Source organism: Peromyscus maniculatus, chromosome X (assembly GCF_049852395.1).
Source record: "Peromyscus maniculatus bairdii isolate BWxNUB_F1_BW_parent chromosome X, HU_Pman_BW_mat_3.1, whole genome shotgun sequence".
Classification (NCBI taxonomy): Eukaryota; Metazoa; Chordata; class Mammalia; order Rodentia; family Cricetidae; genus Peromyscus; species Peromyscus maniculatus.
The window spans coordinates 45551030-45566489 of NC_134875.1; positions in this window are offsets into that span (position 1 = coordinate 45551030).

A 15460-nucleotide genomic window follows, 5' to 3' on the forward strand; every position below is an offset into this window, starting at 1 on the left:
AAAGGCATACACCACCACTGCCTGGCTTTGCCCTGCTTTTGATTGTGGATATGACTAGCTGCTTCAAGTCCTCACCTTGGCTTCCCTGAAATGATAGTGTATATCTTTGAATTGTCGACTAAAATAAACCTTCTCCCCTACATTGTTTATTAATCACAATAACAGAAACTAGAACAGAGATGATAGAATAAAACCATGGTTTTATATGTAGCAAATTTACTTTAGTAGCAAATTTGGTTTAAACCCAAATAAATTGCAACACAGTTATTTAAACTTAGCTCACTGCCATACACCTGTTTTGCAGCCTAATATGCATGGCAAGAATTTGGGTACATGTTTTTCCTTTGACTAAAGGATAGACAACTTAAAGGAAGAGATTATATCCTGTCTTCAAATTGTCAGTATTTATCAGTGTCTCATCCATCAAACAGATTATAAACAACCCTCTCTGCTGAACTACTGACTTCTGGTGGATTCTAGAGAAGGACCATTATTGTCTTCAATTGTGTGTACAATGGTAAGCCCACCAGCCTCTAGGAGACAGGTTCAAACCTGTGCCTACACAGATGATCCTGGATAAAGTTAGTAAGGTGACAAAAGAAAATAAAAGAACATGAATGTAGGAAAGTAATCTATAGGTGGAGGACGGATGGCAATGGTGAGAGAGGAGATAAGAGAGATTGGGGTTCAGAGTCAACAGGAAATATTATGAACATTTATGAACTGTCAAAGAACAATTGGAATCAATTAAAAGACAAGCCAAAAGGAATTGCCATATGTAAAATAGATATTATTTCTAATGCATTAATTTGCCTCTTATTTGTGAGTTCCAGAAATGTTTTTTAGGAAGCCATGTTGTACAAGGTATGCTTGTAGTAGATGACATGCACTCATCAAAAAGATACATGGGCTCTACCATAATGGAATTATATTCATATAATAAAGGCAAAGATCAGCACTGTAATATATGGCAAGAATGCATATTAGCAGCTGACAATGACTAGAAACTCATCTCCTGCAAAATGCTTTAATTATTCTACTCATAAATCTATTGTGAGCTGTGTTTATTGGTATGACATTAATACTAGCTACTTAGGAGTATAGAACAATAGGATGTCTCTCTGTGTTTGTCTGTCTAACCCAGCCTGCTGTTTGACCACCCCATTTCTCTCCCTTCCTCCTCTCCCCCTCTCCTCTCGTTCTACTTCCTCCCCCCTTTTTCTTATTAAGATATTGGAAGTGGAAGTCAGTCTGAAATGCATGGTGGGATTCTATTTAAAAAACAAACCAACTGAGGCACTCCATTTCTGTAAATAAAATCTTAAAAGCTTGCATCATATGTAAGGATCCCCCATCAACTGACAAATAAGCCACTTTTTCAAACTTTTGGTTGTTAATGAAATGAAAGGGCAAGTAGTATATATTAAGAATCAGCTATTTGTTGAACATTGTTCTGAGAACTTGGCACTAAAGAGAAGTTTAAGCTCCTTTGTACGCCCTAGGCTTGAAAAAGAAAAATAAACAAAAGGAACTGAAAATATTTTAATTGCTAATGTAGATTGGAAAAATATCACCTGGCTAACTCACAGAGCAGGGGCATTTGAATGGAAATGGTTGTTTACAAGAGAAGGATATTTCACTCAAAGAGAAACAATGCCAACCAAAGGAAGCTAGTAAACATGTAATTACACTGCAAGAGAAGCGATAGAAGTATAGGAAGAAATGAACATTAGATTGTGGAAGTCTAAGACTGGTTAGAGCAGCTTACTTTCTTTGTGAAGGCTATTAAAAAGAAAAAGTGTTTGCAGAAGTGCTACCTCATCAGGCACACCATTATTTATCAGCTCACACAGGTTTTTGGTAATTTGTAGAATGAAACACTCTTCAACAAATTATGCATTTCCTCTATGTTGCAAACTGAGATTTTTGTTCTTGAATCTCACCATTCTGTAGAAGAGTAATGTACATTCTTATTTATAACACAAAAATCAATGGTAAGCAAATCATATTCTCTCCCTCTTTTTTGGTGACATATTTCTAACAATTTTACTAAATGCATTACTGAGTTTCTTAAAAATTTCAGTATCAGTGCTATGCTGTGAGTAAAGTGTCGTTTGATCATTTACCTAAGGGCTATCATTTGTTTCTGAGTATTTGCTGAATACACAAGAAAGAAGCCTGTATCCTATGGGAAGTTTTCCATGATACTTGCAATCATGAGATTTTTGTCAGCTTGTTTTAGAATGGCAGCCATGAAGAAAATGGCATCATGGGCTCCATTTTGTTCCTCTTGGAATCACTAATGTTCTTGCTATCATTGTGATACTGAGAGAAAAGGGAAAAGTTACTTGACATTTCATAATTCAAATTTTCTCATCACTCTTTTTCAGAGCAATAGATTAGATGAAACACTTTACACTGCCAAGGAAAATCCATTATAGTTTTAAGATAAAAAAATATATGAGACATTTTCCTCCCCTTATTCCAGATGAGAAAATAAACACAGAGAGGAAACACGAATACTTTAAAATTACAGTGTCAACTAATACTGATTCTGATACCTGTCCAGGATACTCAAACCTCTATAAATATACAAGTAGCTCAGATTACACAGAGGTGTTTTACTAAAGCAGTAGAAATTAATCAAGCTTTCTGATATAAAATGCCCTAGCCAAATTTCATCATGGAAATATGCTCTTCTGTGGATTGCAGTTTCGAAGGCAGATGCTGCTAAAAGCAACCAGGGCAATTACAAAAGCAACAAAATCGAGTCTGTCATGAAATTCATTCACAAGCAAAATAAGCAATATTCCTCCTATACAATATAATTCACTGCATACAAGAATGTTTATGCAACTGACAGAGACTTAGCAAACCAAAAATGAGCACACTTAATTGGATAAAAACCAAATAGACATGCCTGTGTATTTAGATCCAAGCATCTGCAATGCCCACCAGAGGTGATTCAGATAATCACAACTCTAAAATAAAGCTCCTGATTATTTCGAGTTGGGAATTAGTCTATGTGATCTATGTGGCAGCTGTGACAGGTAATAAAAGAGAATTTCCAATAAAGAGGCACAACACTGCATAATAATATCACAAGAAGGAATAGATAAAGTGAAGAGTCATTAGAATTTGAAATTATAGTTAGTAAAGATAGTTTTATAGAAATGGGAATAGGGAAATCCCCCACCCCCCAAATTAACCAGAAATATTCACAGGCCCATGGGTTTCTTGTTTTGTTTTGTTTGCCTGTTTTCTGATGTGCTTATAGTAACAGTAACAGTAAGCAGTCTTTATGCTTTCTCACTCTGGTTCTTCTGTGAAGTTTTTTCTTCTATTCCAATTCATAGGAAGAAAAAGTGCAATAAATTTCTGTCTCTTCTTTGAGGTTCCATTTCTCACTAGCCCAATTCTTAGCAAAATAATTGATAGAACAATAAATATATGGTAAAATATACAAGAGCTACATCTTATAGATTTGAAAACAGAATTTTTCTTAGATTAAGTGAGAGCAATGAGTATCTGGCCCTATGTATAATTGGACAATATTCCAAATGCTATAATTCATTATCCAAAGTCCGTGATGTCAATAGAAAATTTATAAGTCAAACCTAGTCCTTTTTTATTATGCCTAGAAAAGAAATATTGAAAAAAAAACTCATCAAGTTTAAGGTTGGGGAAGGAAGGAATATACACAGAGACATTTTAAATACTTATTTTCTTATTGAACAGCATGCATGCTGATTGTATTTCACAAAACAGTTCTTCAGCAATTATGTCTAAGGACTTTGTTTTACAGAAAATTCAAGCTGTCACAACTGTTAAGATTAATAATAACACATTGTATCAAATATAAAATTAAAGAAGGAAAATAGTTGTGTTAATTGTCTATTGCTAGGCACCAAATAACTACATCTACAGCACTTAAAACAAGACAAATTTCTTCTTCATTCACAATTCTGCAGCTAAAAAGCCTAAATATTTAATAATGCTAAGATCAAGCAAAATATAAGTTAGTATTCCATAGCTAAAGACTCTAAGGGGAAAGTCTGGTTTCATGGTCATCTCTGCTGATAGGGTTCCATGCCACCTCACTATAGGACAAGGCCACCATTACTATAGTGTTGGACATGTAAATTAGGGCCTTGCTCATGAAAGGCAAGCACTCTAACAGTGAATTACATCCTGAACCATTCTTTAAAACTCATTTGAAGTTGAGCTTGAAAAAGTGCCCACCTATGATGCTCTTTTTCTTTAACATCAATGATAGGATAAGTTCTTCCCAAGTTTCCAACTTCTTTGATTTCTCCTTCTGCCTCATCGTTCCTATGTTAAGTTTGAAAAAATTCTGTCTAGATTAGGCCCATCCAGATGAGCCAGAAAAATCCCACCATTAGTGTGCAAAACCATAACTACATTTGTAAATTCATCTTTTCTAAGTAAAATAACATTAACAGATTCTGAGATTAGGGTATAGATACATGTGAAGGAATAGATCGGTTTACCACAGTAACCCATCCAAGACAAAACATCTAGAAAATGGTGCAAGGGCTCTTTACTCTCAGTGCATAGTTCTTCACTATAGAGTCAGTCAATTTATTTCCAGCTTAGTTACAAATAGATTAGTGAAAATTTTCACATCTTAAATATCCCCTAGAGGCCCATTACTACAGCCTGGTCCCAGCATCACACAGCTGCAAAATGTTAGGAACACTAGAATGTGGGGCTTAGTGGGAACTCTTCAAGTTTTTGTTAAGTGACCTTGGCATTATTTATAGGACCCTGGTACTTTTAGTCTCTTTCTTTTGTGCCCTGCCTCATACTAGTAGTGGTTTTGCTCTGCCATCTACTCCCACTATCATGTGTTTACATAACACTGTCCCTAAATAATAAGACCAATCAATCATGACTGCAACCTCCAGAACTAGGAAACCAAGCAAACCACTAGTCTTTATAAATTAGTCTTCGCCCACATTTCATCATAATGACGATGAATTTGTTAATACAAACACAAAAGCACCATGCTCACATTGAATAATAACCACTATAATTTAAGACTAAGCAATATTGTCAAAAATTGGGGAAAGAAAAAAAACCTCATCATGAATTTTGAAAAGCTAAAGCTTTAAGATAACGCATTATTTTGAATGAAAAAATATCTGCCATTTTTCAGTGAAAAAAGTCTCTCAATTTTAATTACATGAAGGTACTAGGCAAAAGTAATATTGCTTTATTAAAATAAAATGTATTTTGATGACATGGCAAAATATTGTTTAAAAAAGTGTATAGAAGTTTCCAGATGCAATGGATACCTTCGTGTGTGTGTGTGTGTGTGTGTGTGTGTGTGTGTGTGTGTGTGTGTGTGTCTGTGTCTGTCTGAGTGTTTGAAATAGGATTTCTTTGTACAACAACCCTGGTTATCCTAGAATTTGTTTTGTAGACCAGGCTGACCTCAAACTCACAGAGATCTACCTGCCTCTGCCTCCTGACTTAAAATTCTGTCTCTAACTCTTTTGTATACTCTTCGAACCCTTTTCTTCCTACTGGGTTGCGTTGTCCAGCCTTGATATGAGGGTTTTTGCCTAGTCTTATGGTACCTTGTTATGCCATGTTTGGTTGATATCCCTGGGAGGGCTGCTCTTTTATTTTCATGAAGGGAAATGGAGGAGGAGTGGATCTGGAGGAGATGTGAGATGAGGGGAGAGAACTTGGAAGAGTGAAGGGAGGGGAACCTATGTTCAGGGTACAATGTATGAGAGAAGAATAACAGAGAAATAAAGAAAAAATAAATAGTCTTTGATATTTAAATAATAATAAGTAAAGATATTAAATTAAATCTCAAAAACAATCTTAGAGGATACACACTCACTTACACACATGCACAGAGGGAGAGAAAGAGAGAGAGAGAGTTGAGTTGCTATTGCAAGCCAAGTTTTTAGAATCAAAAGACAGGATTTTGTTAATTTAGTTTGCCATTTGTCAAATACATACATACACACACACACACATATATATCTATGATAGATAGATATAGATATATAACAACTTCTGGTTACTGTTTCCTCTAACCTGTCTTATTTCCTTCCAGTCCCTTCTAGCCCCTCTTCTTCCCTACACATCTTTCCATATTCATGACTTTTTGTTTGTTTTGTGTCCTCTAGGGTTTAAGTAGGGCCATCTGTTTTTACCATGTGTTTAGAACTACACATCAGACTGTGATGGCCTCACCAGTGGGCATACATGTAGATAATATGTGTTCCCCTATCCTAGAAACTGTTAGTTACAAATAGTTCAGCATTAAGTCATTGGCTTTGTTATGTCTTCCCCATTCATAGCTGACTGTTGAGTGCCAGTGCCAATAGGTACAGCTGCTGTGAGTACATGATAGCTGTGGCCATATCATGTTTAGAAGACATGATTTTATAGCCTTTTTTCATCCTTTGGTTTTTACAGTCTTTTTGCCTCATTTTATACAATGTTCCCTGGCCTTAAGGTAACATGTCTAAGTGTCTTGTTTAGGGCTCAGCCCTCTACTTCACTGTATTTTCAGTACTTTAATGTTAAGACAGCATCTTGTATAGCCATGGATCTCTGCAGTGTCATTCCTTCAATGTAAAGAGAGGCTTCACTAATAAAAGCTGAGAATAGCTTTCAGCTGAAGTATAAACCTAAATCTTTAGAAGGTGATGCCTTGGTGCTGTGTCAGTTTAGCTAAGCAGTAGTTGTAGGTTTCCCCATAGTGACTAAGGCCCCCCAGTCAAAAAGTCAATAATCAGAAATGGATATTTTGGATGGCTGGAAATTTTTATGTGTGATGTGATAGTGTAATCATAGACCAAATTTTCTTTTTCCTGTGGGATTCTTGTTTTTTTTTTCTTAACACATTTTAATTGATTAAATGAGGCCCAATATTATTATTGAAGATGATTTTCCTTATTTATAATCAGTATACTATAAAATACTTTGCTTAAAACACCTAGATTACGTATACATAATGCTACTATATTCTAGACAAATTGACACATGAATGTAAGCACTAGAGAAACTACTGGAAGAAGAATAATGATACAAAGGCATTTTTTCTAATAACTAAAATATATCTTTCAAAGATAATGCCTCATTTGGCTGTTAAAACTAAAAAAAACAAAAGGATTGTTTTTCTTTAGAGACAAGTTTCCAAGCAAAGCAAAGGTAATTGTTTCCTATTGTTTATTATTCAAAACATTGATGGAAGATCATGTTAATAAATTATGGTCAGTTTACAACAGAAATGTCAAGGTGGTAAAGGAACACTAAATTAAAACCCTGAAGGTTTGGAAGGAATAGAAGATAAAATGTGCCATGTCTCCTGTAATCTAAGCTCTTCAAGAGGCTGAATAACTTGTTCCATATTATAAAAAGGTAAGAATCATAAGCCAATAAAGCTAAGAGGGGTTTTATTGCTTATTTACTTTCATGTTTATTTCTATTAACTCACTAACTATATATAGCATTATTTAACAATATATTAAATATACATTAAGTAACTATTTAATTGGATTAACTGTGATAACTCCATATGCACCTGTGTGCATTAATTATATACAACCACACTTTGTTCATGCTTGACCACCACAACATGATGGCCAGCTTCTAGGAATCACTAAGTAGTGACACTGGAAAGCACACAAATAGCACTGGAGATATTGCTATGCTTAGTATGCTTAAGACCCTGGGTTTGATGAATGATAAATGCACACAAATATTGTATTAAGGTAATCTATATGTAACATTTTATGATAATACCTTATAGATAATTAAACTTAATTTAGTTATAGTCTCTAATGTCTTTGAAGTGATTTATAGTGATGAGTAACTTTAAATCACCTTGCACTACATGATTCCACAATGCCAAACATCATATGAATATTCATCTGTGATGGCTAGGTTTGTCAACTTAATACATTGAATCACCTGGGAAGTGCCTTTCAGTGAGAGGTTGTCTATGCTTTGCTGACACATCTGTGGGGGATTGTCTTAATTAAACTAATTGACATGTCAAATCTCAGTCCAATATGGACAGAACCATTGTTGAGGCAGGAGGTATTGGACTGCATAAGAGTAAAAAAGCTGAATATAAGCAAACAAACAAGTATTCTTGCATTTATTTCTGTTCTTGACTATGGCTGTAAGCAGATACTTCAAGCTCTTTTCCCTGTGAGTTTACTGCTATGATGGACTATAACCTTGAATTCTCAGCTGAAAAAACAACCCTTTTTCTTTCAAGTTGTATTTTGTCCAGATATATTATAACAGCAACAGAAATTATAATAGAATAGTATCTACAGCAACAAATGGTATCATCATTGTTTGGAAGCAATTCCAAATTTTAAAATAAAGCCAGGTTTGAGGTACATGCCTGTAATTCCATTGCTCACGAAGCTGAGGCAGGAAGATCAGTAGTTCAAGCCCACCATGAATGAAAGAGTGATACTGTCTCAATATAACAAAAATGAGAACAAAAATAAAATTCAAATAAAGGAAAAAGCCAGGTGGTGGTGGCACACCCTTTGAATCCCAGAACTTGGAAGACAGAGCTAGGCAGATCTCTATGAGTTAGAGGCCAGCTTGGTCTACAAAGCTAGTTCCAGGACGTCCAGGGCTATACAATGAGGCCCTGTCTTGAAAAGACAACAACAACAAAAAATCAAGAAAACATGTTTGTTTTTCTTGTTAGTTGGCACCCACCTAGGTTTCCTAGTGGCTTTACCCAGCAGGACTGCATAAGAGGATGATTGGGCCATGGGTCTGAGTACCAGGTGCTTGGAAGTGTCTATACTTGGCTCTATCTAGCAAGGGGGAGGCTTTTGCCTCTGCACTTGACATTGTTATAAAAAGCCCTTTTGAATAAAGTTCTGTGCCCAATGGATGAGGATCCAGGCCCTCCTGCGGCTATCCTGTATTTTCTGTCTGTCTCTTTCTAACTATATTTCTACCTAATATTTCCTACTGTTCCTGCTCAAGAGTACCCTGGGGAAGAGTGGGGGTGGGATGGCCCCCCACAATTATTATTATGCTGACCATATTTATATTTTTCTTTTTCTTTTTGTCTTTAAAAACTCAGTTTTCTATTCTTCATTAACAACTGAGCAAAAGAAAAGAGTTTTAGTAAAAAGCTGTATCACTTAATTATGTTCAATTGGCCTTTCCTATGGCTTGTTATACTTTATTCAAAAACTTAGTTCTGGGATGGGATGAAGTTATGTCTGAAAGGGGCAATTCCTTGTTAATAAAATATGATGCTAATAACAACATAATCAAAACCTATAAAATAAAAATCCTAGCCAATTAATTACTTACATTTTGTGATGCTGGGCAATAAGAAGTTTTTTTTATTAAAAATAGGAATTTTAAATTCTGATTATGTCCATGTAGAAAGGCAGATTGACCAAAAATAAAAGGCAATAATTACTTTCTGGAAATTTTTGCAGAGTTCAACAGTTAAATGTAAGATTCTTTGTCATCGGCTGTGCCATTATCAATGTAGTCAGTGTCCTTTAGACTTCCTTCATCTCTGTTACTTATCCTAGATATCCTTAACAATGACAAAATCAGGTATTGGTGAGATCCTACTTAGAACCCCCTGCCTCTGTGTGTGCGCGCGCACATGTGTGTGTGTGTGTGTGTGAGTGAATCTGTGTATGTGTGTGTTCATTTCATGTTTTTGTATTACTTTTTTGTTTTTTAGATTAGAATATAATTACAACATTTTTCCTTTTCTCCCTTCAACGCCCCATATACCCCTCCTAGCTGTCTTTCAAATAAATGGCTACTTTTTAATTGTTATTACAAATATAAATGTAGCATGCTTAGTCTTTACAATGTTACTTGAATGTACATTCTCATGGGGGAGTATTTGGTATTGAACAACCAGTTGGTGTGCTTGTTCATAGAGAGGATTATTTCTCCAGCTCTCATCTTTCCTTTGTAGCTTGTAGTTCCCTTCATCAGTTTGATGCTTCATGGGCTTTTCCTCTTTCATTTTTCCATGTCCATTGGTGTTATCTTTGTTTGGGCGCTCATGTTGGTGAGACTTTATGGGTATACCTTCCAACATTACTAGGACACAAAATAGCAAACTCCCTGATCTTTCAACCCTTACAATCTTTCTGACCCCTCTTCCTGCAATGTTTTCAAGTATTTTGTGGGTGTGTCCAATGGGACTGGGCACCACATGTCTGTATTCATATTGGTTGTGGTTTTCTGTAGTGTCTCCTTCTGTTACGAAAACATTTCCTTGAAGACTGTATTTATCTGTTGGTTTAATGACAAATATTTAGACTGTTGTTTGTTAGGGATTGTGATGGTATACCAAAGCTGTGGTTGTAGGAACTAATCTGAATGCCTGCTCCCTGAGGATTAGCTTTGATGGTACCAGAAGGGCCATGTAAACTTCCAAACGTGGTAGACAAGCAACAGTCCTACCCAGTTATGACGCCTGTGACTCATTGTGACATCAATGACTAGCAAGGGAAGACAAACCTAAAGGTGAAGTAGTGACCCACACACCTTTTGAGGAACCAACAGCTCTCTAATTGCATTGAAGACCCACTCACCGAGAGAGAAAATATGCCTGCTGCTGGAAACGTAGCTAATTATTCAGTGCTAGTGAAGTTATACATATCAATTGTTTCTTAAGAATTACTTTATTTTTCCTCCATATTTCTTCTTTCTTCTACTCTTCTTTACTTCTGTCCTCCATTCCTTTCTTCCTTCCTCCCTCCCTCCCTCGTACCCTTCTTTCCTTCCTTCCTTGGGCTTAGGGGTTACTTAGGGACTCAGTCATGTAGTGGGTAGCCATTCCAGCTTTGATCTGGAAGTTCCAATCCCCATTGAGGCTTCGATAACTGTCACACCTACAAGGCATGGCCAAGAGAGGACCCTGAAGACCCGAGATCCAGATGCACCACCTTCTCTTGGTTCCTGGACCCTGGACACTAAAGGTAGACCGAGCAGAGTTCTCCAGAGAACACTGCTGGACTGTGCTATGTCTTCCCCAGACCCTGCAACCTACCTATCTCTTCATTTATATTTTACACCACTAAATAACCTCCCTTTTAACTACGTGGAATGGCCTTAATAATTTCACCAATACAGTGATGATCAGAAAGCACCATATCATTGAATTAAAAACTCACTTTCAGCCTATAGTTCTTTATGTACTTTGAAAAATGAATTTAAAAATCTCTCAGTGAATGATATATGTTATAAAAGTTATTATATAAAATGGTTTTGATTATTTAACATAGCTAAGACAATTAGCATCACTGAAAATACATGTTCATTATACTTATAATGTAAAATTAAGAATGTGTAATTTCTTAAATCATTGGAGTATTCACAAATCTGGCAGAATTGAAGATGTACTTAGCTGATGCTCCAGTAATATATCCACATAGTTTACTGCCGGGTTTTCCAGGGAATTGAAAAAACCAAAATAATTATGTTCTCCAGGCTGTTTTATTAATTTTTTGAGTTAATGATTGGACCATGGGAACAGAAATTATAACAAAATTATGATTGTGTACATAGAAGCCAGAGTATTTTTGGTATTTCAATAAATATTTGTCCAAAACAAAGCAAAGTAATACCTCTGCAGTTCTCAAGCCTCTTTAGTCATAACTATTTTCTTCCAACTTAACGACTAGACAGAAATTATTGCAAATAAAATATCTTGTGTGGGGAGATGGAGTAGGTTGGGAGGGGGAGGCTGGGGGCGGGAAGAGGGGGATCTTTGATTCATGTGTAAAATGAATGAAAAAAATTTCTTTTTTTCATTTTTCTTTATTAAGAAATTTTCTACTCACTCCATATACCACCCACAGATTCCCCCTCCTCCTTCCTCCCACCCCCAGCCCTCTCTCCCAAGCCACCCCACATCCCCACATCCCCCAAATCAAGGTCTCCAATGGGGAGTCAGCAGAGCCCAGCATACTGAGCCTAGTTAGGTCCCTGCCTCTTCCCACTGCAACAAGGCTGTGAAAGGCATCACACTATAGTCACCAGATTCCCAGAAACCTGCCCATGCACCAGGGATGGATCCCGATCCCCTTTCCTGGGTGCCCCCCCGCAAACAGTTTGAGCCAAACAGCCATCTTCCATATCCAGAGGGCCTAGTCCAGTCCCATGGGGGCTCCACAGCCACCAGTCCACAGTTCATGGCCTTCCACTAGTGTGGCCGGTCAGCTCTGCACGAGAAAAAAAATTTCATATTAAAAGAAGAAAAAAATAATTTATTCTTGTATAACAGAAACATAATTTTATAATTTTCAATTTTCATAAAGATAACTTACTCAGTGTCAAAACTTGTGGATTTGGTCACTTAGAATAGTCTGTGCAACAAAAAAAAATGGCCTTACAGAAATAAAAAAAATTAAGCTTTTTATATATGATTTCCTTCTCCTGACTATTACCTTCTCCTGATTATTAATACTTTATGATTATCTTTATTTCCAATTCAAATGAAAGATTGCAATGATACATATTGCAAATCTAAAATCTCATGAAATTGATACTGTAAAGAGCATTTATAATGGATATTTAAAAATCTCAGAGAGCCAGAGTACTCTTAACCTTTACCCATTTGTAAATGGTCTGTCCCTATCTCTTCTGCAAAAAAATAGTTAATACTTCAAGTTTGGTGCATTGCTCTTCTTTAGCAAAATTAGAAACGTTGGCTTTTGCTTTCATAAGTGGGAAGCTCTTAATAAAAAGTATTACCAAAGGGAAAATATACATACACAAACTTTTGATTGAAATATTTTCCAATTTAAATCTGCTAATACAGTACTCTATTTTTAATAATACATTACTTAAGATAATTCAGAAAAAAACTTTGTTTCTGAGAATAGTGGCCTCCAAGTTTCTATTGCATATAATAAATTACCACATAAGTTTTATAAAAACTATACTAACAACTTGTATTGATAAAAGAAATAGCTTCTGTATTTGGTATCATTTGGACAATGTAACTATTTTATACAATAACAAGCATGATATTAATAATAGTTTGCTTTTCTCACAAAGTATTATGATAGGCTTTAGGCATGAGCCTAATATTATTAGAAATGCTCTCTCATGTATAAGAGTTTAACTTACAAGCTTTTGGATAGGGCAATAACAAGAGGTATGAACTTGAAACTACACTTGAAATTTGGAATTTCTATCAATTCTGAAGACATTAATATGTGATATGTTATTCCCTCAGTATGCTGAGTAGTAGGATCAAGTCATATGCCCCCGGTAGCCACAAAAATCACAGGTATAAATATTTGATATTATATACTGTGTTGCTAGCATTTTTCTTGAAATAATTATTCCATAAATTACATGAGATATGAAACATTTTATTATAAGTTTTGTGTCAGACAACTTTGCATAATTGCAGTATAATATGTTTTCTGAACACTTTCTGGTAAAAATGGATTATACTGATAATTGCTAGCTTAGATATATTAAATGCATTTTCATCTTAAGCTGTTTTCAGTTTATGATGGGCTGATTAGTATCCACATCCATTGTAACTGAAGGAACAACCCCATTAGATATGTATTATTGCTTGCTCTTTGAAACATGAATAACAGATATGCCCTGAAATCTTCTGCCCTGGTGAAAATTCTATCAATAGTTAACTGATGTTCTGGATCACAACTGTTCACTATTTCCTCTTCAAATAATGGTCCCTAGTTAGGTATACAAGTGTTATAATGTAGATTATTGGAATTTTCAAATTTTATGTAAAATATGTTTCTCTCCATATTGCCAACAAAGGCTGTATTACCCAGAAATATAAGAAGGAAGATAACTGTGGAATGTGACTCAGGACATAATGAAATGCATAAAAATTCATAGTCTGCTGCCACGTCAGTGTTTCTTAATTTGCCTCTGTGCTTTTCAACACAATTAACAAGTTGGTATAGCAAGTTAACACATTGATCTAATTGCAATGTCATAAACCATAAACCATTTCACCTGTCTAGAGAAGGCCTCATGCCTCTGCAGATCCTTCTTCTCATAGCTATTTTGCAGTCTTCATTTTATCTCAACTATTACTCTGTCTAAGGAAGACTTTTGGGAATTCAAAACTATGCCAAAGCCCCTGTGACACATAAATTGCTGTTCTGCTATTCTTGATATCAGGATTTACAAACCAGGCTGATAGAGCACTACATGGTTTCTTTTTTTCCTTTTATGTGACAACTTGTAGTATTTCACAATATTCAAGGACGAAAAAATAAATAAAAATAGAGAAAAAATAAATTAGGACAGAATGTGTGAAAATCTTTTGCTTCTATGATGTTCCTCATCAAAACATCAGATATTTTCTTAAAGATATGTATGTACAGCTAATCAAATTGCTACAAAAATGGTGCTTATTATTCAGTTTCAATAAGGCTGATTCCTAGTGTTAAATAGGTTGATCCCTAAGAACTAGCTAGCCATTTCCCACTACTGTCTCAGGAGGAGCTTGTGGGGCCATCTTCCTTTCTGAGAATCACAGGGAATACTTCAGTTTTGCAGTGAGATGATCTCGGATCATTTTCTACTAAACCATTTTCAATATAGAGAGACAGGCAGCCTTATCTCTTTAAGCATCTGTTTTCTTTGTTGGAGACACATAATATTTATACATCTTTAAACATGTAATATGGATATTGTTTTTCACTTTTTCATAGAAAATAGATTTTTAATACAATATATTCTTTTTTCCAGGTTTATCATTTTTTATTTTATTTTACAATATAATTTAATTCTACATATCAACCACAGATTCCCTTGTTCTCCCCCCTCCCGCCACCCATCCCACCCCCCAATTCCCATCTCCTCCAGGGCAAAGACTCCCCTGAGGATTGAGATCAACCTGGTAGACTCAGTCCAGGCAGGTCCAGTCCCCTCCTCCCAGGCCAAGCCAAGTGACCCTGTATAAGCCCCAGGTTTCAAACAGCCAACTCATGCACTGAGCACAGGATCCGGTCCCACTGCCTGGATGCCTCCCAAACAGATCAAGCCAATAAACTGTCTCACCTATTCAGAGGGCCTGATCCAGTTGGGGGCCCCTCAGTCATTGGTTCATAGTTCATGTGTTTCCATTCGTTTGGCTATTTGTCCCTGTGCTTTATCCAACCTTGGTCTCAACAATCCTTGCTCATATAAACCCTCCTCTTTCTTGCCAATTGGACTCTTGGAGCTCTACCTGGGGCCTGGCCATGGATCTCTGCATCTGGTTCCCTCAGTCATTGGATGGGGTTTCTAGCATGACAATTAGGGTGTTTGGCCATCCTATCACCAGAGTAGGTCAGTTCGGGCTGTCTCTCGACCATTGCCAGCAGTCTATTGTGGGGGCATCTTTGTGGATTTCTGTGGGCCTCTCTAGCACTTTGCTTCTTCCTATTCTCATGTGGTCTTCATTTACCAT